At 36.6% G+C, this 26683-nt stretch overlaps 1 protein-coding gene and 1 non-coding gene across 4 annotated transcripts in view; one reads left to right on the top strand and one right to left on the bottom strand.

Annotated features, from left to right (window-relative positions):
• The window catches only part of DLG2 (discs large MAGUK scaffold protein 2), a 2400703-nt gene that overhangs the window by 381914 nt on the left and 1992106 nt on the right, over positions 1 to 26683 (top strand). The gene's annotated exons all lie outside the window — the stretch shown is intronic.
• On the bottom strand, positions 23088 to 23194 carry LOC111760455 (U6 spliceosomal RNA). Its single transcript, XR_002794133.1, has one exon. It is a non-coding gene; the product is annotated as a U6 spliceosomal RNA (small nuclear RNA).

Raw genomic sequence — 26683 nt, 5'->3', positions numbered from 1 at the left:
ATTACCACTGAAAATATATTATGGTGAGCATTTAGTGTTTTAGGCTTATTATAAGAAGATACCATGTCAGAGAAGACAATCCTATATTATGGACATACTTGTATCGCTATATATAAAGATTGCTATTTAAGCCCTGTAATGTTATCTAGGTGGGCTATGTAGTTAAATATAGCAAAAACTAAGGACCTAGCTAAGGGCTTCCATTCTTGTATTCATTGAGACTTTATTAACTATAAATTGATCATCACAGGCTAATTTTTTTTTGAGTACATGTTGGATACATGATGTTCTTGGAACTCTTACGAAGTGGGATCAGAGACTTTTGTAGTGGATAAATAGCTCTTTGTACTCCACACAGATCCCCTGGTTCTTCTTTTAAAAATTTGGTTGCTGTGTCCATCCGCCTGCTGACGCAGTGCTATAAGCTAATGTCTCATACCTGCATCCATCTCAGAATGATTGCCCATGAGCCATCCAAGCATCTCCAACCTGAAGTGCTCCTCCCATCCCCAAGAGGCCCCACTGGACTCTAGCCCATCTTACCTGAAGCTACCACATTCCTGTATAGGGCCTCCCCCTTCCCTACCCTGTTTTCCTGACTCTCTTGCTGGTGTCCCCGAAAGCTCTTAATAAATCACATGCACATGAGCCCCCATCTTGGGCTCAGCTTTCACAGAACTGGTCATAAAATAGTTGATATTTGAGAAAATAAACGACAGTGGTTGTATTAGACATAGAAGAGAGCAGGTTTTGTACTGGAAAGGGTGACCCAAGATTTCAGAGAAGGACTTGGGCAGAAACAGAAGCCAGAAGTTTTTTTTGCGGACAATGCATTTTCAGAGCAGCTGTCCTGGCAGTAGTTGTGCCCACAGGGTCAAATTTCCCTAAATTAGATACCACACTTAATTCTAGGAGGACTTGATTGTCTGCCTAAGGGGAGGAATTTAGCTCATTGTACATTAAAGAGAGAATTGTACTAAGTTTCTCCATGGTGTTATTTGAAGAAAAGTGAGAATTGCTGATTAATGTTACTTCCTAGAGGATTCATTCAGGTTGGGCAGAAAGGAATTTGACAAGTGTGCTGAAGCAGTATCAATCAATATACATGAAAAGAAATAAGCATAATGACGATTTGGGGTGGTGATTGGTTAAAGGGTTTCTCAAGGAACTCTTCCCAAAGAGATTGTTTTGCTGAGTCACATGCACACACACACACACACACACAGTGATTTTTGTCCTGTGGTTTAGCTTAACCTCTGACAGTTGTATTCCATTGAGGAATTGAAACTCTGACAGGTTATTTGTCTTGGAATTAGTAAATGACAGAATCAGGACCTAACTTCAGATTTGTACATTTATTCATTTATTAACTTATAAATAGTTATAATTTGGTGGGAGCAGTGTATGATACAAGCAAGCATAGGAATTATTTAAGGGGTGTGAGTCTTAAAGACTGAGCAAAAGGGGTTGTGGAAATTGGCATGACATTTGATATAAAAGCACATGGATAAAGGAGAGTAAGCTGTCATAAAGAAGTGCAAATAATTTGCTGTGATTGCTGTGTAGTGTGTGGTTGAATTACCAAGTAGAAACTAGACTGTGAGCATCATGCTCGGAAGTTGGGATTTTATCTCGAAAAGAATGATGAATAACTGACGTATTTTAAACAGGGAGGTAAATTGACCACATTTGAATGTTAGAAAGAACAGCACTGTGGAAGCATTATAATTCAAATGAAAAATAATGGTAGCCTGAGTCAAGTATTAATGGAGTTGGAGATAAGGGGAAGATTTGAGAGATGCTTAGGTAAAATTGACAGAACTTAATGACTGATTGGATATAAATCTGAGGGAGAAAAAAGAGTCTGGAATAACTCCTACATTTTTGGCTGAGTTACTCAAGAATGGTAATTCTATCTGCAAGACAGGACAAATACAGGAGGGGTATGTTGATGTTGGGAAGAGGGGGGGAGAAAGTGAAAGAGAATAATTCAGAATTGTGCATGATGAATTTAAAATTCTAGTGGGACAACCAGATGGCTTGGAACAGGCTCCTGATTATAAGCTCAGAATGCTTCTTAATATATCATACCTCTGATGGGGAAAAAACAATAGCGGCATAATAGAACAAGAACATATAAACTATGCATACCTACATGTGTATTGTTTCTTTAAAGAATGGTCATTTTGGTGTGAGCAAGGATAATTTGAAATCCATTTTTTATGTGTGGTTTTATATATGTATATGAATATATATTTACTTAATAAACTTTATTTCTATACCAGCTCTGGGTTTACAGAAAAAAATTCCACATAATATAGAGTTCCTCTATTACTGCTCCTTCACAAGTAGATTCCCCTATTATTAATGAATTGCATTAGTATGGTACATTTAAAACTGATGAACCAATATTGATATGGCTTTAGTAACTGAAACCTATAGTTTACAATAGAGTTCATTCTTTGTGTGTATGGTTCTATGGGTTTTAACAGATACACAATATCAAGTGTCCACCAATACAGTATCATAGAGAATAGTTTCACTGTCTGAAAAATGCCCTGTGCTCTATCTACATATCCCTCTCTACCAACTTCCCTGAACCTGTGGCAACCACTGTTTTTTTTACTGTGTCTATAGTTTTGCCTTTCCACAGCACCATGTACTTGGAGTTAAGTACCATGTACTTGGTAGCCCTTGCAGACTACCTTCTTTCATTTAGATACATGCATTTAAGGTTTCTTCATATTTTTTCGTGACTTGATAGCTCATTTCTTTTTATTGATGATTAATATTTCACTGTGTGTGGTTATATTTTATTAGGAATAATTTTCTTCCATGGTACGTCTGTGACCCTTTTCTCTAGAGTTCTAACTGTGCCCTTGGTCAGAGTTGCCATGTATCTGGCTTTCTGTACTCTTGCCTCCAGTCCCTTCCTACATTACTTTCTGCCCCACAGCCTTTCCTCTTCATTTATCGTCTACTTACTTCCTGCCTCCAGCCTGCTAAGGGAATGGATGCCTCCTGCCAGTGTGCCCTGTCTTTGTGATGATCCTTACTGCTTTCAATGTAAATAGCTTCCATGAATTTTATCACTAATGGGGTACAGATTTTCTCCCAGGAATTAGAGCACAGAGTGAACCGAAAGCAGTTTTTGCCCACACAATTTCTAGATTGGTCAGCAGATGGCATTCTTAGTCATCCTTTTTACAGAGGTGTTTCAATCTCCATTTTCCTGTGTTTTGGTCTGGCCAGAGCCAAGATTCAAAGCAGGCTCACCTGGCCAAATTCACTGAAGTAAAGTCCTGCAAGTACCCCTACCTCTTCTCTTCTAATACCTGACAGGGAAGAAGATGCCTGTTCCTCTCTCAGTCAGCTGCAGTGAGCCAGGGGTTTTATCCCAGCTTAATATCTTGGGGGTAGAGGAGAGGGGCTCTTCCTGGTTGCAGGGGGTGGGGAGAGGGGATTGGTAACACCTATTTGTTGTTTTGGATTCTCTCTGTTCCTCACAGTAGGAATATGAAAAATTTGTAATGTGTTTAAAGGAGATGCAACTCAGCAATAGCAAACAAAAATAAGAAATTAATCAATCAGGGTATAGAATATAACCTATGAGATTCATAATGGAATCATAAGGAAGTCATTTTGAGAAATTATAAAAACATAATAAAATAATAAATTACTATATTTGTACAGTATCTTATTGTAATAAGCAATAGTGCATAATATAAAGAGGATGGAAGAAAATATAGTAGAAACAAATTTTACTGAATAAAAATTTGACAAGCCTAGTTATAGGTTATAATCTCATTGTTGTACAACTGTAGAATAGAATTTGAGTGATAACTGCTTTCAGTCAAATGAAAAAAATCCATATATCTTATCTTCGTTTTGAGCTTTGTCTCTGCCTCTGTTTGTTATGAGACTCTAAGGAAACCTACCAATTCCTGTAACAAAACTAAGCCCTGTGTCTTTGAGCTTGACAATGGAAGAACAATCTTCAGGAGTCTCATAGGGGAGATGAACCTCAGGAGTTGTCTTAGTTTGCCAGAGTTGTTATGACAAATACCATCCAGTGGGGTTGGCTTAAACAACAAGCATTTATTGTCTTGAGGTTTTGAAGGCTAAAATTCCAAAATCAAGATGTAGACAAGGGCATGCTTTTTCCTGGTGTTGACAGGATTCTGGTGATGCCAATCTTCTGTCATATGGCTCTCTCTCTCTCCTCTCTGACTTCTTCTGGCTTCTGGCTTCCACTGACTAAATTGGAATGTCCTCTCTTTTATGGTCTCCAGTCATATGAATTAAGACCCACCTTGATTCAATTTGGCTACTCCTTCACTAACAATAGCATCTTCAAAAACTCCTGTTTTTTGGGAATATTTACAAAAGGGTTCATACCCACAGGAACATGGATTAAGACTTGAACATGTCTTTTGTGGGGGCACATGTTTCATTGCCCAGTGGGGGCAAAGAGCTGGCTGAAGACACAGAGTACTCCACAGGGAGGCTTTCTTTTCATTATCTGCCTTGGAAGATGAGGCTTGGTCAGATTAAGGAGGCCATTGGTTTTACTACATTTTTGTCCACATTTTATAGATGGAGGACTAAGGCACAGAGAAGTGAAATGTTTTAGTGAAGATAACACATAGTAGGAGGACTGGAATCAGGATTTAGGACACAATTTGGGTGTTTACTCTTCCGTAGGCATATATTTGTAATAGGACTCTGCTATTATTTCTTACAGTTACATGCCTTTACAAAAATTTTTTCGAAACTCTGATAGCTTGGCTTATTTCCATTCTTGATTCTAATTTCCTCTGCTGAAAAGATATATGGTTCTGGAAATATTTATGCTCAAAACCCATTTGATGTGGAAATACTCCCTGTTGCTCTTTTTTTTTTTCATTTTTTTCCCTATTTTTTCTCTTTATTTATTTTTTTAATGTTACCTTCAAAAAATATCAGGTCCCCATATCCCCCACCCCCTTCACCCCACTCCTCCCCCCATAATAACAACCACCTCCATCATCATGAGACATTTATTGCATTTGGTGAATGCATCTCTGAGCACCGCTGCACCTCATGGTCAATGGTCCACATCATAGCCCACACTCTCCCACAGTCCACCCAGTGGGCCATGGGAGGACATATAATGTCTGGTAACTGTCCCCGCAGAACCACCCAGGACAAATCCAACCCCCGAAAATGCCCCCACATCATATCTCTTCCTCCCACTCCCTACCCCCAGCAGCCACCATGGCCACTTTCTCCACACCAATGCCACATTTTCTTCGATTAACCTGTTGCTCTTCTAATAGCAACATTTACAGTATATAATCATTATCATTCTACTTCCGAAGATTTTCCTGACTGCTCTACTGCTCCATGAGGTTCCCACCAACCTCAGAAAACATATACTATCATATAACATATATAGTTTCAAATGATATTTCCTGGTTTGTCTTTTGGGGGAAGGGCAAGTGGATTTTTTAGGCCACAGTGATCTAAACATATGTCAGGGCTTGCTATTAACCCTTATGAATAACTAGCCAATTCAATGCAAATTTTATTTTATTAAGAAACTTGACCATGAGGCAGGCATGGTGTTATTTCCAGGGACACAAAAATGGACAGGTCATATCCAGAACCATTTGGAGTTTACCATCCAGTTTAAAGCAAGGCAGATAAATAGGAAGTATAGGGGAGAAAGGAAGCAAGCTCTGTGACACCTCAAAGTAGCAGTAAGACAAATCCAGAAGGGAGGAAATTCTATAAGGTTGCCAATATGGTGTTTTCAGTAAGCTTATCACCTGAGAAAAACCTGGGAATTAGTTGTGTTGGATTAAAAGAACTCTTAAGGGACATTATAATCAGATGCAATGTGTGGAGCTGGGTTTCATACTGGTTTAGAGAAAGCAGTTTAAAGGCTATTTTTCGGACAATTGTGACATTTGAATATAAACTATTATAGGAAACAAAAATTTATTGACATGGAAAGGTAGAGAACAGTAGTTGAATATTTTATATTATAAAACAGCATGTAATTTAGAGTGACTAAATTTTGAGAGACAACCTGGACACAGCCATACCAGTTCTTTCCCTCAACTGCCACCCTTCTTTTCAAAAAATATATCACACGTGTATGTTATTACTTTAACATCAAAATGTTATGTTTTCACATATTACATATGTACAATATTACCTTATTAACACATTACATACAAATATTACATGTTATACACATGAATTATTACTTTAACATAAACATATGAAAATGGTTATGTGAAATTATATATTATTCTGTATTATTTATGTTTCTGTTATGTAAGTGCTATTATTTAAACACTCTGAGTAAAGAGAAACAAATCCCAGTGCCCAGTCAGACAAATTACCACTGAGTCACCCACCAGGAAGCTTTGCTGGGAGAAAAGGCAATCAAGAAAAATTACTAGGAAGACAGAAGAGGGATGCTGAAGACGGGAATTGAGGGAGAGTTGGAGTAACCACCAGGAATGTTAAATCTACTCTAAATTTGAAAATACTATAAAATACCTGATAGATCAGAGCAGGACTATATGAGAGGGATTCCAAAATATATTCCATTTAAAGGACTAGGCCCTTAATTTAAAGGGACAGACTCTTCTTAAAGGTTTAAGCACTTGCTCAGTTTAAAGGAGCAAGTGTTTGCTTTAAAAAATTTTTTTAAATTCAGAAGTTGTAGGTTTACAGAAATCGTTTAACAAACAGTGTTATCATACACTTGCCCCTTTCATCAACAGTTTGCAATAGTCTGGTACCCTTGCCAAAACTGATGAAAGAATATTAAAATTGTACTATTAACTATAGTCCATAGTCTACATTAGAGTGTAGTTTTTCCCATATACAACCCTATTATTAACACCTTGCATTAGTGTAGTACATTTGTTGTAATACATGAAGGAACGTTGTTATAATTGTATTATTAACTATAGTCCATCTTTTACAATAGAGTTCACTGTGTTGTACAGTCCCATGCTTTATCTTTTCATTTTTTAGTCTAGTAACATATACATGACCCAAAATTTTCCCTTTTAACTACATTCACATACACAATTCAGAGCTGTTATTTAAACTCACAATATTGTACAACTATCACCACCATCCATTTCCAAAACCATATAATCAGCCTAAATAGAAATTTAAGCGCCAAATCCCTATACCCCACACCCAACCCATTCCCCAGCAACCTACACTCCAGACTCTATTGCTGTGAGTTCACTTATTCTAACCATCTCACATCAGTGATCTCAGAATATTTTTGCTTTGTCTTTGGCTTATTTCATTCAGCATTATGTCTTCAAGATTCATGCATGTTGTCACATTAGCCAAAACTTCATACTTAATTCCTTTTAATGCTAAATAATACTCCAGTGTATGTTTATCCATTCATTGGCAATTGTGAATAATGCCACTATAACATGGGTGTGCAAATATCCTTTCAAGTCCCTGCTTTTCATTCTTTTGGTTTTAACTAATAGAAGGATTGTTGCATCATACAGTAATTCTGTACTTTTCTGAGAAACTGCCAAACTGTCTTCCACAGTGGCTGCCACATTTTACATTTCTAACAGCAATGAACGAGTGTTCCTATTTCTCCACATCTCTGTCCAACACTTAGTATTTTTGTTTTTAAAATTTATAGCAGCCCTTCTAATGGGTGTGAAATGGTATCTCATTATAGTTTTGATTTTCATTTTTCAAAACTACATAGGTAATAATGTATTGAGCATTTTTTCATGTACTTATTGGCCATTTGTATTTCCTCTTTGGAAGAAAATGTCTATTCATGTCTTTTTCCCATTTTTAAACTGGGCTGTTTGTCTTCTTATTGTTGAATTGTAGGAGTTTTTGGTACATTTTAGATATTAAACCCTCTTTGGATATGTGGTGTACAAATATTTTCTCCCACTGAGTAGGTTGTCTTTTCACTTTTGTGGTTAAGTCCTTTGCACAAAAAGTTTTAAAATTTGATGAGGTCCCATCCCATTTATTTATTTTTCTTTTGTTGCTTGTGCTTTGGGTGTAAAGTCTAAGAAACCATTGCCTAACACAAAACCCTGAAGATGCTTCATTATATTTTCTTCCAGGAGTTTTAGAGTCCTGGTTTGTATATTTAGGTCTTTGACCCATTTTGAGTCAATATTTACATATGGTATAAGAAAGGAGTCCTCCTCCATTCTTTTGAATATCCAGTTTTCCCAGCAGCACCATTTGTTGAAGAGATTATTCTTTTTCAATTGAGCAGACTTTGCAAGCCTTATAAAAAATGAGTTGGCCATAAATTTGAGGGTCTATTTCTGAACTCTCAATTAAATTGCATTGGTTGATATATCCTTGTGCAAATATCATCCTGTTTTGATCACTGTAGCTTGTAATAAGCTTTAAAGTTCCTTTTCCTTTTTCTTTCTCAAGATGTTTTTGGCTACTCAGGGGCCCTTACCCTTCCAAATAAATTTTAGAATTGGCATTTCCATTTCTGCAAAGTAAGCTGTTGGAAGTTTGATTGGGATTGTGCTGAAACTGTAAATCATATTGGATAGACCTGGCATCTTAACAATATTTAGTCTTCCAATCCATGAACATGGAATGCCCTTCCATTTATTTAGATCTTCTCTGACTTTTTATAGCAAATTTTTCTAGTTTTCTGTGTTTAAGTCCTTTAACCCATGGTTAAATTTACTACTAGCTATTTGATTCATTTAGTTACTGTTGTAAATGAAAATTTTTCTTGTACTTCCTCCTCAGATTGCTCATTACTAGTGTATAGAACAGGGGTTCTTAACCAGGGGTCCATGAGCTTTAATTGAAATTTAAAAAAACATTATTCTAGTGTGGATGTGTTGGGGTGAGTATGATGTATTTCTTAAATAATACACAGTATAGTGTGGACTTAGTAATAGGTCCATGGTTTTCACCTGACTGGCAAAGGGGTTCATGGAAAAAAAAGTTTAAGAACCTTTGGTATAGAAGCACTACTGATTTTTGTGAGTTAATCTTGTGCCCTGCCTCTTTGCTGAGTTTGTTTATTAGCTATATTAGCTTTATTGCTGATTTTTCAGGACTTTCTAAATATTGGATCGTGTCATCTGGAAATAGGGAAAGTTCTACTTCCTTCTTTCCAACTTGGGTGCCTTTTATTTCTTTTTCTTGCCCAGCTGATCTGGCTAGAACCTTCAGTACAATGTTGTAGGACAGTGGGCATCCCTGTATTGTTCCAGATATTAGAGGAAAAGCTTACAGTCTTTCACTATTGAGTATGATGTTAGCTGTGGGATTTTCATATGTGCCCTTTATCATGTTGTGGAAGTGTCCTTCTATTCCTACATTTGAAGTGTTTTTATCAAGAAGGATGCTGGATTTTGTCAAATGTCTTTTTTGCATCAATTGAGAAGATCATGTGCTTTTTTCCTTTTCTTTTGTTAATGTGGTATATTACATTAATTGATTTTCTTATGTTGAACCACCCTTGCATACCTGATGCATAATTCTTTTAATTATATTGGAATCAATTTACAAGTATTTTTGTTGAGGATTTTTGCATCTATATTCATAAGATAAATTAGTTTGTAATTTTCTTGTAGTATCTTTATATGGTTTTGCTATTAGGGTGATGTTGGCCTCATTGAATACATTAAGCACTGTTCCCTCTTCTTCAGTTTCTTGGAAGAGTTTGAGCAGGATTGGTATTAATTCTTTTTATTAATGATGGGTGGAATTCACCTGTGAGGCCATCTGGTCCTGGGCTTTTCTTTGTTGGGGTATTATGGATGATGGGTTCAATCTTTTTATTTACAATTGGTCCTTTTGAGATCTTCTATTTCTTCTAAGGTCAGTGTAGGTTGTTCATGTGTTCTAGGAATTTGTCCATTTCATTCAAGTTGTCTAATTTGTTTGCATACAGTTGTTCATAGTATCCTCCTATGATTCTTTTTATTTCTGTGAGGTCAGTAGTAATGTCCCTTTCTCATTTCTGATTTTATTTATTTGCATTTTCTCTTTTTTTCTTTGTCAGTCTGGCTAAGGATTTGTCAGTTTTGGTGATCTTTTCAAAGAACCAACTTCTTGGTTTTTTAAATGTTCTCTATTATTTTTTAAATTTTCAATTTCTTTTTTTTTTTTTTCTGCTGTAATCTCTGTTATTTCTTACCTTATACTTGATTTGGGTTTAGTTTTCTGTTTTTTTTCTAGTTCCTCCAGATGTGCAATTAGGTATTTGATTTTTACCTCTTTCTTCTTTTTTAATGTAAGCATTTAGGGCTGTAAATTTCCTTATACTAGCACTGCCTTCTCTGCATCCTATAAATTTTGATAGGTTGTGTTTTCTTTTTCATTTGCTCAAGATATTTACTGATTTCACTTGTAATTCTGTTGACCCACTGAATGTTTAAGAATGTTTTGTCTAACCTCCATAAATTTGTGAATTTTCTAATTCTCTGTTATTGATTTATAGTTTCATTCCATTATGTCTGAGAAGATGCTTTGCATAAATTTCAATCTTTAAAAATTTTTTGAGTCTTGTTTCATGAGCTAACATGTTGTCTACCATGGAGAATGATCTATGTGCATTTGAGAAGAATGTATATCCAGCTGTTTGGTATGCAATGTTTTGTATATGTCTGTTAGTTCTAGCATATTTATCTTATTATTCAAGTTCTCTCTTTCCTTATTCTCTTCTGCTTAGATGTTCTTTGTATTAATGAGAACAGTGTATTGAAATTTCTAAATATTATTACAGAAGTTTCTATTTCCCCTTCTAGTTTTGCCATTGTATGCCTCATGTATTTAGAGGCACTATGGTTAGATGCATAACTATTTATGATTGTCATTTCTTCTTGTTGGATTTCCCCTCTTATTAATATATAGTGTTTTTCTTTGTCTCATAACAGTTTTGACTTAAAGTCTATTTTTTACAATATTATTATAGTTATGCCAGTTCTCTTTAAGTTGTTGTTTGCATAGAATATATTTTTCCATCTTTTCCCTTTCAACCTATTTGTGTCTTTGGGCCTAAGGTGATTCTCTTGTAAACAACATTTAGTTAGTTCAGGCTGTTCTAATGCATTCTGCCAATCTGAGTCGTCTGAATGGGGAGCTTAATCCATGAACATTCAGTGTTAATGCTGTAAAAGCAGTACTTAATTCAGCCATTTTCTCCATTAGTTTTTATATGCCATGTATTTTTTTTTTCTTTACCTTTACTGCAACCTTCTTTTCTGTACACTTGATCTTTTGTGATGTATGTGACTGATCCCTTTCTTAATTCTCTTTCTTTATATTTTAAAAATACTTTCTTTGTGGTGGCTGTGAAGTTTATATTACACAACCTACATGTATAACCTAATAATCTGAAAAGATACCAACATAACATACACATTCTCTGCTCCTGTAGCCCCTGTTCCCCTCTTTATATTGTTTTTGTACCAAATTACTTCCTTATATTTTGCATGTCTGTTATTTGGAAATATGCCTTTTTATTGTTCAATTATGTTCTTTCTCTTTATTTTTTATTGGAGAGGCTGTGAGCTTACAAAACAATTATGGATAATGTATAGAATTCCCATACATCACCCCATACCCAACACCTGGCATTGTTATGGAATACCTATTACAAATGATGAAAGAACATCATCAAAATATTACTGCTAACTGTAGTACATAGCTTACATTTGGTGTATTTTTTCCATAAACCACTGTTATAAACATCATGTATTACTATTGTACATTTCTTATAGTTCATGAGAGAACATTTTCATATTTGTACTGTTATCCATAGTCCATCATCTACCACAGGGTTCACTGTGTTATACAGTCCTATACCTTGTACAGTCCATCTACAATGTACACTCAGTGGCTCTCAGTTTTATCACAGAGTTGTGCTTTCATAACCTCAGTCAATTTTAGAATGTTTTCATACTTCAAAAGGAAAAATCCATACCACTTTATATCCCCTTATTGTTGACATTATCATTGATATTGTACCTTCTTTGCCATTGAAGGAAGAATATTACAATATTACTGTTAACTATAGTCCTTAAGGTACATGGGTTGTTATTTTGCCATGTATCACCATATTCTTAGCACCTTGAAATAGTGACATATATTTGTTTTAGTTTATAGAAGAACATTTTGTACAGTTAACCACAATCCTTATCCACCACTGAGTTCACTGTCATATAGACCCTAGTTTTCCTCTTCCTTTCTTTCAATTGAAATTTATTTCCCTACATTATCCCTTTCAGCCACAATCACATTTATTTATTTTTTTAAAGATTTATTTATTTAATTTATTTCTCTCCCCTTCCCACCCCCCCCACCCCAGTTGTCTGTTCTCTGTGTCTATTTGCTGCGTCTTCTTTCTTTGTCCGCTTCTGTTCTTGTCAGCGGCATGGGAATCTGTGTCTCTTTTTGTTGAGTCATCTTGTTGTGTCAGCTCTGCGTGTGTGTGGCACCATTCCTGGGCAGGCTGCACTTTCTTTCGCGCTGGGCGGCTCTCCTTACGGGGCGCACTCCTTGCGTGTGGGGCTTCCCTACGCAGGGGACACCCCTGCGTGGCACAGGCACTCCTTGCGCGCATCAGCACTGTGCATGGGCCAGCTGCACACGGGTCAAGGAGGCCCAGGGTTTGAACCGCGGACCTCCCATGTGGTAGACGGACGCCCTAACCACTGGGCCAAGTCCACCGCCCACAATCACATTTATAAATCAGCAGTGTTCATTATACTCACTATAAGGTGTTACCATCAACTCTATCCATTTCCACACATTTGCAATCAACCTTATTAAAAATTGTACATATTGTAAGCATCAGCTTCCCCTTCTCAACCCTCATTCTATCTCCTAGTAACCTATACTCTAGATTTTAACTTCATGGGTTTGCTCATCATATTTATATTAGTGAGACTGTACAATATTTTTCCTTTTGAGTTTGGTTTATTTCACTGAACATAATGTTCTCAAGGTTCAGCCATGTTGTTATATGCATCCACGCCATTTCTTACAGTTGATTACTATTCCATAGTATGTATATTCCACATTTTATTTACCCATTCATCAGCTGGGATGTTTTCATCTTTTGCCAGTTGCAAATAAGGCTGCTATGAACATCAGTGTGCAAATGTCAGTTCACGTCCTTGCTTTCAGTTCTTCTGAATATATTCCTACTAGCAGGATTTCTGGATCATATGGCAGTTCTATATTTAGCTTCCTGAGGAACTACCAAACTGTCTTCCGTAGAGACTGCAATATTCATCATTCCCAACTTGCTGTAGTGTCCTGTTTCTCCACATCATCTCCAGCACTTGTATTAATGGTTTTCTAATTTTTAAATAATGGACATTCTATAAGGTGTGACATGATATCTCATTGTAGTTTTGATCTGCATTTCCTTTTAGCTAGTGATTTGAGCATCTTTTCTTATGGTTTTTGGACAATTTTACTTCTTCTTTGGAAAAATGTCTATTCAAGTTTTTGCCCATTTTAAAATTAGATTGCATGGAGTTGTATGGTCTCTTTATATAACATTGAAATCAAACCCTTATCATGTGTGGTAACCAAATAGTTTCACCCATTGAGTAGGTTGTCTTTTCATCTTCTTGACAAAGTTACTTCCAGTGCAAAAGTATTCTATTTTGAGGAGGTCCCATTTATCTATTTTTTTCTTTCTTTCATCGCTCTTACTTTGGATGTAAGGTTTCAGAAATCTCCACATACCATAAGACATTGAAGATGTTTCCTTATATTTTCCTCTGGGAGGTTTATGGTTCTAGCTTTTATATTTAGGTCCCTGGTCCATTTATGATTAATTTTTGTATAAGGGGAGAGATAGGGGTCCTCTTTCTTTTTTGATATGAAGTTCTCCCAGGATCATTTGTTGAATAGAGTGTTCTGGCCTAGTTGGGTGGACTTGACAGCTATGTCAAAAATCAGTTGACAATAGATGTGTGTAGGTCTGTTTTTGAACTATCAATTCAATTCCATTGGTCAGTATGCCTATCTTTTGCCAGTACCATGCTGTTTGTACCATTGTACACTGAAGCTAAGCAATATGCTTTAAAGTCAGGATGTGATAGTCCTTCACCTTTCTTCTTTTTAAAGATATTTTTGGTTATTCAGGGACCCTTAACTTTTCAAGTAAATTTGATAATTGGCTCTTCCATTTATGGGGAAAAAAAAGGCTGTTTTAAATTTAATTGGGATTGCACTGAATCTGCAAATCAGTTTAGGTAGAATTTACATTTTTTTTTTTTTTAATTAATTTTTTTATTTTTTATTGACTTTGTAATAATATTACATTAAAAATATATATGTGAGGTCCCATTCAACCCCACCCCCCCACCCCCCCTCTCCGCCCCCCCAACAACACTCGTTCCCATCATCATGACACATCCATTGGATTTGGTAAGTACATCTTTGGGCACCTCTGCACCTCATATACATTGGTTCACATCATGGCCCATACTCTCCTCTATTCCATCATGTAGGCCCTGTGAGGATTTACAATGTCCGGTGATTACCTCTGAAGCACCATCCAGGGCAGCTCCATGTCCCGAAGACGCCTCCACCTCTCATCTCTTCCTGCCTTTCCCCATACCCTTTGTCCATTATGTCCACTTTTCCCAATCCAATGCCACCTCTTCTATGTGGACACTGGATTGGTTGTGTCCATTGCACCTTTATGTCAAGAGGAGGGTCAGATTCCACCTGGATGCTGGATGCAATCCTCCCATTTTCAGTTGTAATCACTCTAGGCTCCATGGTGTGGTGGTTGTCCTTCTTCACCTCCATCTTAGCTGAGTGTGGTAAGTCCAATAAATCAGATTGTAGGTGCTGGAGTCTGTTGAGGCTCAGGATCTGGCTATCACATTGTCAGTCCAGAGATTCAAATCCCCTAAATATATCTTAAACCCCAACATTAACTGCACCTCCAGCACATTAGCATGAAAGTCTTATGAAGGGAGATCCCATCTGAGTCCAGATTCATCACACATAAACACCATTTCCAAAGAGGGGCCATCTGCCCTGGTAGTTAACCCCATCGGCCATGACCATAACTCCCATGGGTCTCTTTAGCCCTCAAAGGAACCAATATCTGGGGGTTGTATCTGCTTTATCTGTCTCTCTGACTCTGCTCAGTTGTGCATGAGGGCAAACCTTCTGCCAGCCTCCAGACTCTTTTTTAGAAACTCGTAGCCATATAAACTCATTTCTCCTTTCCATTTTCCCCTTACTTTAGGTCAAACAGCATTTTAAAGTCATGGTATTTTATGTAGACATGGATATTCTGCTGATCCGCATTGAACCTTCCGTATAAGGTCATTTTCCAGTTGCATCATCAGTTGGTAGTTGATAGTGGTCCCTCGTTGCCAGGGAGGCTCATCCCCGGGTGTCATGTCCCACGCTGGGGGGAAGGCATTGCATTTACATGCTGAGTTTGGCTTCGAGACTGGCCACATTTGAGTAACATGAAGGCTGACAGAAGGAAAGAATTTACATTTTAATGATATTTGGTCTTTCAATCCAAGAACACAGAATGTCCTTCCATTTATTTAGGTCCTTTTTATTTCTTTGAGCAATGTTTTGTAGTATTCTGAATATAGGTTCTTTATGTCTTTGGCTAAGTTTATTCCTACAAATTTTATTATTTTGCTGCTATTGTAAATGGAATTTCTGTCTGATTTCCTCCTCAAATTGCTCAGAAATAGTGTATAGAAACACTACTGATGTTTTTTGCATATTAATCTTATATCCCACCACTTTGTTGAATTCATTTATTAGCTCTAATAGCTTCGTTTTAGATTTTCTGGGACTTTCTAGGTATAGGATCATGTCATCTGCATATAGTGTAAGTTTTACTCCTTCCTTTCCTATTTTGGTGTCTTTTATTTCTTTTTCTTGCCTTATTTCTCCAGTTGGAGCTTCTAGCACAATATTGAATAACAGTGGTGACAGTACACATCCTTACCTTGTTCCCAATCTCAGCAGGAAAGCTTTCAGTATTTCATCATTGAGTATGATATTAGCTGTGACTTTTTCATAATGCATATTGTGATGTTGAGAAAGTTTCCTTCTATTCCTATTTTTCAGAGTGTTTTTATCAAGAAATCATGCTGGGATTTGTCAAATGCCTTTTCTGCATCAATTGAGATGATTGTATGATTTTTCTTTTTTGATTTATTAATTTGGTGTACTGATTGATTTTCTTGTGTTGAACCTCACTTCCATACCTAGGATAATATCCACTTGATCATGCTGTATAATTATTTAATGTGCATTGGTTTCAATTAGAAAGTATTTTGTTGAGGATTTTTGAATCCAAATTCATTGGAGAAATTGGTATGTAATTTTCTTTTTTTCATAGTATATTTATTTGTCTTTGGTATTACAATAATCTTGGCTTCCTAGAATGAGTTTGGTAGCATTCCCTTCTGTTCAATTTTTTTGGAAGAGTATGAGCAAGATTGGTATTAAATCTACTTTGATGATTGGTAGTATTCATCTGTGAAGCCACCTGGTCCTGGGCTTTTCATTTTGGGGAGGTTTCTGATGACTACTTCAATCTTTACTTGTCACTGGTTTGTTGAGGTCTTCTATTTCTTCTAAGATCAGTGTAGGTTGTTCAAATGTTTCTAGGAATTTGTCCATTTCATCCATGTCTGTTGGATTATAGTTATTCATAATATCCTTTTATGAGCTCTTTTATTTCTGTGAGGTCAGTAGTAATTTCCCCCCTCTCATTTCTGATTTTACTTATTTGCATCTTCTCTCTTTTTTTCTTTGTCAGTCTAGCTAACTGTTTGTTAGCTTGATCTTGAAGAACCAACTTTTGGTTTTGTTGATTTTCTCCAGTGGGTTTTTTTTCCTCTCTCTAATTCATTTATTTATACTCTGATCTTTATTTCTTTCCTTCTGCTTGCTTTGGGATTAGTTTGCTGTTCTTTGCCTTCTCCCTCCAAGTGTGCTGTTAAGTCTTTGATTTTTACTCTTTCTTCTTTTTTAATGTAAACATTAAGGGCTATAAATTTCCCCCTCAGCACTGCCTTTCTTCTTTTTCCTACTAATTGTTTAAGAGTGTGTTGTTTATGCTCCATATATTTGTGAATTTTCCACTTCTCCACCTGTTATTGATTTACAGCTTAATTTCATTATAGTCAGAGAAAGTGCTTTATACAATTTCAATCTTTGTAAATTTATTAAGACTGGTTTTGTGACCCAACATATAGTCTATACTGAAGAATGACCCATGTGCACTTGAGAAGAATATATATCCTGCTGTTTTGGGATGCAGTGTTCTATATGTCTCTTAGGTCTAGTTCCTTTATTATATTATTCAAACTCTCTGTTCAATTATTTATCCTCTCCCAGATGTCCTATCCAACTATGAGAGTGGTGTATTGAAATCACCAACTATTATTGTAAAGATGTCTATTTCTCCATTAAGTTTAGCCAATGTTTGCCTCATGAATTTTGCAGCACTTTGGTTAGATGCAAAAATATTTCTTATTGTTATTTCTTAGTGATTTTCCCCTTTTATTAATATAAAATGTCCTTCTTATACACATTTATAAAGTTTTGCATTTAGAATCTCTTTTGTCTGATATTATTATAGCTACTCCAGCTCTTCTTTGGGTACTATATGCATGGAATATCTTTTTCCAACCTTTCACTTTCAGTATATTTGTGTCATTGCATCTAAAGTGAGTCTTTTTTTTTTTTTTTGTGTTGCAAAGTGTTTTATTTTTTATTTATTTATTTTTTAATTTTTTTATTTTTTATTGACTTTGTAATAATATTACATTAAAAATATATATGTGAGGTCCCATTCAACCCCATCCCCCCACCCCCCCTCTCCCCCCCCAACAACACTCGTTCCCATCATCATGACACATCCATTGGATTTTGTAAGTACATCTTTGGGCACCTCTGCACCTCATATACATTGGTTCACATCATAGCCCATACTCTCCTCCATTCCATCCAGTGGGCCCTGTGAGGATTTACAATGTCCGGTGATTGCCTCTGAAGTACCATCCAGGGCAGCTCCATGTCCCAAAGACGCCTCCACCTCTCATCTCTTCCTGCCTTTCCCCATACCCTTCGTCCACTATGTCCACTTTTCCCATTCCAATGCCACCTCTTCTATGTGGACATTGGATTGGTTGTGTCCATTGCACCTCTATGTCAAGAGGAGGGTCAGATTCCACCTGGATGCTGGATGCAATCCTCCCATTTTCAGTTGTAATCACTCTAGGCTCCATGGTGTGGTGGTTGTCCTTCTTCAACTCCATCTTAGCTGAGTGTGGTAAGTCCAGTAAATCAGATTGTAGGTGCTGGAGTCTGTTGAGGCTCAGGATCTGGCTATCACATTGTCAGTCCAGAGATTCAAATCCCCTAAATGTCTTGGGAGCAGATGTGACTCAAGTGGTTGAGCACCTGCTTCCTGCATGGGAGGTCCCAGGTTTGGTTCCTGGTGCCTCCTAAAAACAAAAAACAAACAACAAGCAAACAAATGAAAACACCAACTCAGGGGAGCCAATGTAGCTCAGTGGTTGAGCTCTGGCTCCCCACATACAAGGTTTGGGGTTCAATCCCCAGCCCCAATACCTCAAAAAGAAAAAAAAAAAGTGAATCTCTTGTAGACAATATATAGATAGCTGCATTTTAAAAAATCCATTCTCCCAGTCTGTCTTTTTATTGGCGCGTTCAATCTAATAACATTCAATATTATTAGAGTAAAGGCATTACTTACTTCATCCATTTTATCCTCGGGCTTTCTGTTGTCATATCTTAACATTGTCTCTCTTTTTACCCATTTAGTTACCTTTTCCAATAATCTTCATTTACACACTCTTCTCTAAGCCTCTCTCTTCTGTGTTTTTTCTTTTAGGCTTCATCATTCTCTTTAATATGAGTTTCAATCTTGTCCTTTGAATTTGCCTGCAAAGATTCAATGCAAATAGAAAATCAGGTCTCTGTACAGTTTACCATTTCACTTTTACTATTTGGGGCTTATATCACCCTCATTGTTGAAGGACAGTTTTGCTGGATAAAGCATTCTTGGCTGTAATTTTTTTTCAGTGTCTTAAATATATCATACCATTGCCTTCAGACCTATGTGGAACCTGATGAGAAATCAGCATTTAGTCTTATTGAGGATCCTTCGTATGTTGTGTTGCTTTTCTTTTGCTGCTTTCAGAATTTTCTCTTCATATCTGGCATTTGACATTCTGAATTGTATGTGTCTCACAGTAGGTTTATTAAGATTAAAACCTATGTTGTCCGTCTTGAATATTGATATTTATGTCTTCCATAAGGGTTGGAAAATCTTTTTCAATGATTATTTCTGTCCCCTTTCTGTTCTCTTTTCCTTCCAGAAAACCCATAATGCATGTTATGCATTTCCTGCCTACATTTAATTCCAAGACACTGTTCAAATTTTTTATTTTCTCTGTCTTTTCACATTCATATGCCTGTCCTCGAATTCACTTATCAATTCCTTTGCCACTTCACTTCTGCTGTTATATGCCTCTAGTCTATTTTTAATACCATCCTTTGCATCTTTCGTTCTTAGAAGATATGTAACTTTTCATTGCATGCTTTAATTCTTTTTTTTTGTATGTTCACCCAGTGTATTCTTAATATCTGTAATCTCTTTTGCTATCTTATTGAATTTAATAAAGATACTTTTTTTTGATATCTAGGCTTAGTTGTCTCAAATCCCATATTTTGTCTAAAGGTTTCATTAATTCCTTTGAATGGAACGTATCTTCCTGTTTCTTGGTATGGCTTGTAATTTTTTGTTGGTGTCTCAGCATCTCATTTTTTTGATGTGTTTGTTCTGTGTTCAGTTTCTCTCTTTAACCTATGGCTTTCTTATTGGTTGGCTTGTTGCTAAAGCCCCTCTTTGGTACTTGATTCAACTTATTCTGAACCTTAATAATATATGTTGCTTAACAAATCATGTTTTTACAGCTCTTATTCACCTGATTCTTACCCTGTATATACAGTGCAATTTTGGGGATTACAGTATTTATACACTTATTTCATTCCCAGGAGAAAGCTTCCTTTCTTATGTTCCTCCCCTGGGAATGTTATTCCATTCTGTTTGTTTTTTATATTTGCCTTTCTATATTTTTAATACTTTCATTTTTCCTAGCTGCTATTTCTTGGAGGGCTAATTTTGGTAGGAGTGTCCTCCCAGAGACAACCTTCCCAATCAGATTTCCCAGCCCAAACAGGTTCAAGGATCCAATAAGGGAGTGTAGATTAATTTTACTGTGCTCTGAGGAAGAGACCCTAAAGTCCACCAACCTTCTCTTTGATGTCTCCCCAAATCTTTGCTTTCCTGATGTATCCAGGAGATAGTGCTCCATCTCCAGCTGTTCACTGCCCTAAGGTATTCTGTGCCTTTCTCAGCTGACTTAGCCCCTGATGGGGGTATGGTTGAGAATGAGGCTGTCAGCCTTACTGGGATGAAACTGTTGCACAGCTCCCAGCCCCTGGGATCTGAGTTCTTGAATAAGCTGCCACAACCTGTGCTTGGTCCCCCAGAGTGGGCAGGGTGAATCTGCCCATGCTTTCTTGAGAGAGACCATATTTACATTATGTCCTACTTCCTCTCCTGCTTGGGGTGTACTGCAGCCAGGACCAATGGTCCTTTATGGTGGGAGGGGTGAATTTGCCTGCATTTCTCTGAGAGTGTTTAGACTGTGTCCTGTTCCCTTTCCTGCCTGGGGTATGCTGGAGCTGGGACCACCATCCCTCACCTTGTAGGGTGAGTCTGCCCACTCTTCCCCAATAGAGAGTGTTTAGACTATGCCGGGCTTTGTCTCCTGCCTGGAGCATGTTGGAACCAGACTGCTGTGGCTCTTTAAGGTGGGCAGGGTGAATTTTATCTGCTCTGCTCCAAGATAGTAATCGAACTGCACCCAACTCCCTCTCCTACTGGGTGTGCAGGGGCCCAAATAGTAGCTGCCAGCAGTTCTCCAATCTGGGCATGCTGAACCCAATCCCTACCATACCAGGAATCTAGTGTGTTTTGCAATCAACTCTGTTTCCACTCCTGCTGTGGGCAGAGATTAAACAAAGGCTGCTGGCTTCTTATAGGCTTTGGAGCATTGAAACATCCCCTGTGCTCAGAATTGGAATTCAGATGAATTTGCTTATCAGTAGCGATAGTGCCAGGCTTCTTCCCCTCCCCTGCTTTCGGGAAAGGGAAGTTTCGTTTCTAGCCAGGGCGTGGCTCCCAAGGCCGGCGGGCTAGCCTCTGCACTGTGAAGGGATTTACTTTGAAATCTTCACCACAGATTGTCAGTCTCCTTCTGCTCTTTCCTGGATGGTGTACAGAGTTCTTCTGGTCTCTGGAGTCCCCAAACAGTTGATCCAGGCAGATCCTGACTGATTACTAACTGCCCTGTGGGATGAGGTGAATCTTAGAATTCCTGACTCTGTTGCTGTCTTGGACTGCTCTTCCTGTATTCTGACTCTTATAGTAATTAAGGAATAGAGTTATATACTGAGGATATAGTACTACTGGGTTTTGCATTTACCTTTTTGATTACCCTTGCTGATACTCTTCATTTCTTCATTCTGCTCCAGGGGTTCTTAGCCTTTTTTGTTCTACAGAACTCTTTGTCAGTCAGGTGAAAACCACAGATCCCTTACTAAGTCCACACTATACTGTGTATTATTTAATAAATATATCACACCTGCACCAACATGTCCCCACAAGAATAGTGTTTTCAATTCGAGCTCATGGACCCCTTGTTAAGAACCCCTGCTCTACTCCAGGTCTCTTTCTCCTGCATTTTCCTTTCAACTTGCAGAACTCCCTTTTTAATGAACTAATTCCATTTCTGTTTATCTGTGGATATTTTAAACGCTCAATCATTTTTGAAGGACACTTGCTGGATAAAAATTTTTGGCAGGTGCTTTTTCTTTGTCAGTATCCTAACTATATCATACCACTGTTTTCTTGCCTCCTTGGTTTCTGAAGAGACATTAGAATATTTTCTTATTGAGGAGCGCTTGTATGTAATGAATCTCTTTTCTCTTGCTGCTTTCAAAATTCTCTTTAACTTTGTCATTTCATATTTCTGATTAGTATGTGTCTTGGAGTAGGCCTATTAGGATTTATTCTGTTTGGAGTTTGTTGTGCTTCTTGAACATGTATATTTATGTCTTTCAAAAGAGTTGGGACATTTTCAGCTATTATTTCTTCAAATATTCTTTCTGCCTCTCTCCTTTCCTCCTCCTGGGACATTGATGGCATATATATTTGTGTGCTTCGTCCTTTCACTCAAACTGTAAGACACTGCTCATTTCCCCTATTTTTTCCCCTCTATCTGTTCTTCTGACTATGTGATTTAGATTTTCCAGTCTTCTAGTTCACTGATTCTTTTTTTCTGCCTTTCAAATCTTCTGTTGTATGCCTTTAGTGTATTTATAATCTCCATTATTGTGCTATTCATTCCACAATTCCTGTTACGTTTCTTTTAAAGCTTTAAATTCTTCTTTATGCTCATACATTATCTTCTTAATATTCTTTATCTCTTTATGCATATTTTCCTTTATCTCCTTCAACTGATTTTTTTGAAATGGAAGTCAAATTAGTCTTTGTTTTTTTAATTTTATTTTTAAAGAAGCTTTAGATTACGTAAATGATACATGGAAAATATAAGGGGATTCCCATATACCATACCCCCTACCCCTCCCACTTTCCCTCATTAACAACATCTTCCATTAGTGTGGTATAATTGTTACAATTGATTAACACATATTGAAGCATTGCTACTAACCATGGTCTATAGTTTACATTAGTTTACATGTTGCACCACACATTTTTATAGGTTTTGACAAAATGTAAAATGGCCTGTATCTGTCATTGCAGTGCCATTCAGAATAATTACAATGTCCCCAAATTGCCCCATGTTATACCTATTCTTCCCTTTCCCTCCGCTCAGAACCTCTGGTGACCACTGCCTTTATGTCAATATTACAAGATCTTCTATTGCTAAAATAATAATGTCTACTTTAGTCTATAGTTGCATTCCAAAAGTATGGACTGCTTCATGAATTTGTATGTCATCCTTGCATAGGGGCTATGCTAATCTTCTTTGTATCATTCCAGTTTTAGTATATATTGTGCCACAGAGAGCACTTCAGTTGATTTTTGTTGCAAATTCTGTGTTTCCTCTGAAGTTTTAATTTCTGCCCTTGACTGAACCATATCTTCCTGTTTCTTAGTATGGCTTTTAATTTTTTTGCTGATGTCTGAGCATCTGATCATTTTGATGAGTTAGATATGAAAGTCTGTTTCTCCCTCTTGTCTAGGATTTTATTGTTGATTGACTTTGTGTTAAGCTCTTCTTTGATTCTTGGTCCAATGTATTCTAGACCTTTAGAATAGCCATTATTTCACTGATCATATTTTCTCAGGTCTTCCTCATCTGATTCTTTCCCTAGATATGTGGTACAATTTTTAAGATTGCATATTTTGTGCTATTGTTTCACCTCCAAGGGAAATCTTCTTTTCTTCTGTCTGTGAAGTTTGAACTGTTTGTATTTGTGCAGAATTTTCTCCCAGCTTCTACGATTTGTTTAAGGTCTCTTCCTCACAAAATGCCTCCTTTTCCTTATACTTTTCAGTTCTGGGACCCAGCTTGTCCTACAGTATTTCAGTTCTCCCCCCTTTTTTTCTGTGAAGCCTTTCTGCCTCTTGTTTTTCCCTGTTAAGTTATCCAACCCTAGGTAACCCTGTAGTGTCAATCCAGAAAGGTGGGTCAATCTAGAAAAATCCATATAGCATTTAGGTGGTCCAGCTAACAGAGACTGCATTGACTGTGCACACATCTTGCAAACATTTCTTCTGCAATGCTCTCTATTTTTTCCCCCTGGGGGCCCTTTTTATGTGGCACTACTCAGTGCCTTTGTTCTGACCTGGGTCTCTGTGGACTTGGGTCCCTGTGCCGCATATATGTGGGGTTCTAACAGTGCACTCAGTGGCCCTATAGTCTGCATCCAAGGCAGGAGGGACCTGGGTCATGCTGCCTGTGCTCAACTCCCAAGCTGCATGGAATAGAGTGAGGGAAAAGTTCTAGACTGGCATATCTGGGAAAAATATATCTTACTTGATTTTGGAGACTCTTTTCTTTGATTCAGCATTTGTGGAGTCCTTCTCCAGTCTCTATCATCCTTCAGAGTTCAAGCAAGTGGAATTTTTCCTTTCATTTGATGATTCTGAGGGAATACTTTCCTAGGGGATGTCTTGCATTGCCATGTTGATAATGTCACTCCAGGAACAAGTATGTTTTATAGGAAAAATCTTCCAAATACCTAGCTTCTGGAGGACAATAAAAAGTCAGAAAGTAAAGAAGAAGAAGGGGCCCTTGGCAACTAGGCAAATACAGAGAAAATAAGAAAAATGAGAATATTTCGTGTCCTGGAAGACAAAAGAGAACCATAAAATCAGAGGACTTGCAATCTCTCCTTCAAAAAATAAAAATAAAAAACAAATTTTAAAAACCTTGAAAGGACCTGGATTTTGCTAGGGTGCTCTTATAGTAGGAATCATGTTAAACACTATTATATCAAAAATAAACAAGAGAAAAATCCATAGTAAATTATTGCAGAAAATCAGGAAATGAATTTTCATACGTAAATGAGGAAAATCCGAGCCCTTCCACCCCCCCCCCAAAACTCAGTCATGAAGCAGAAGAAACATTTTAAGTCTACACTCCAAATGAATAAATATATTCAAAGTTATTTGAGGATAAAAATCCACCTTGAATCAGACATGTAAAAACACAAATGGGCAAAAACAGGGAGAAATGGACAAAGAGTTGTTTGACCTCAGAAATGGGAGAAAAACTATCTCAGAAATAAAGAATAAATGAAAAGTTTTCCAATGAAGAATAGATTCAAATTAAAATAAAATGAGTGAGGAAAGCAATTAAAGTCATGAAAATGGCTTAAAGAAAAATAAGATTTGAGAAAAAGCAGTGAAAATGGAAGACAAGGAAAGAGCAAAATTTCCATTATTTTAGTTCCCTTAAGGAGAAAAACAAAATCATGGAATAGAACTAATATTTAAAACTGTTATCCAAGAAAACTTCATAGAAATATAGTGACTTGAATCTTTTTATTGAAATGGCTCCCCTGGGAAAATTAATTCAGGATGTTCAACTCTGAGACATACCCTAGGAAAATTATAAGATCAAAGGTAATGATAAAATTTTCATGGCCTTCAGGCAAAAAAGAACAGATAACTTAAGCAAAAAATTAGATTAGCATCAGATTTTTCAAAGTGAACATTCAAAGAAAGGCAACAATGGAGCAGTGTTTAAAAACCTCAGTGAATAATAGTATAAAACAGGGTTATATATCCAGCTAAGCCATTTTTCCAATAAAGAAGAATAGTTTTCATCTCAAAAGCACTGAAGAATCTCTGTATCATTTGTTCTTCCTGAAAATCTACTAGAGGATGAAATTTACTCTAGGGATAATTGATAAAACTTCAGCAAAAAGACTAATGAAAGCATTTATAAATATATAAATATATGTGTAAGACTAAGACAAATGTCAGGATGAGGGAAGAAGGTTACTGTCTAACTATTGTATGTTGTAGCAAAGTAGAAGCATTGCAACAACAACAGAAAAATGGAGGAACAAGGAAAGAAAAGTGGACAACAGAAAAAACTCATAGGCAGTAGGTTGTTAATGATAACAAAATAAAACGCATGAACAGACTAGGTAAATATTAAATAAGAAACGGGATTGAGAGAATTAAAACTATATAAATTCATAAGTAACCAAGAGGATAAAGTTACAAGCATTCCTAATAATTGGTCATTTTTTTCCTAAAATAAAGGGCAAAGTAAATTTATATAATAGAGAAAAAGTCATTGCAAATATAACAAAATACACATAATTATACAATTTTATGATGGAGTTGAGCCTGAACATACAAGTAAACATATATAAACATATTATAAAAATGAGTAAGTTTAACTCATTTTCAATTTGGCTCACAAAATGAAACTCATCTTTTGTACAGTTAACAGTAGACATACCTAAAACCAAATAACATAGAAGGGCTAAAAATGAAAGATGGACAAAAGTATAATAACAAATTAAAACAGGAAATAAAAAGCTAAACAAAAGAAATAAAGCAGACGTAGCAATCCTGATATCAGACAAGATAGAACTCAAACCCCAAACTGTGATAAAGAAGGGCACGCAATCCCAATGACATTGTAACACTTATAAATATGCTCCAAATAACAAAGCAACCACCTTTATGAAGCAAAAACTAAACAAGAAGCAAGGAGACATATATAGAAACACGTGTGTAATAACATACTTTGATCTATAACTCTCACTACATGGTAAAGAAAGTGGACAAAATCCAAGTAGAGTAGATCTTATGGAAATATATCTAATTTTAAACCTTAAAAATAGAGAATACATATTCTCCTCAATAATTCATGGTACATTAAAAAATATCTAATTAGATCACAAGGAAAATATTAGTAAAATCTTTGAAGTAGGAATATTACAGACAACAGTCTGTGATCACAATGCAATCAACTAGAATTTAGTAACAAAAATATCAAACAAAAAAACAAAGATAGCTCTTTCAAACTGGAAA

This window comes from Dasypus novemcinctus, chromosome 10 (assembly GCF_030445035.2).
Source record: "Dasypus novemcinctus isolate mDasNov1 chromosome 10, mDasNov1.1.hap2, whole genome shotgun sequence".
In the NCBI taxonomy this organism is placed as follows: Eukaryota; Metazoa; Chordata; class Mammalia; order Cingulata; family Dasypodidae; genus Dasypus; species Dasypus novemcinctus.
This window is presented reverse-complemented; position numbering and strand designations above follow the sequence as displayed.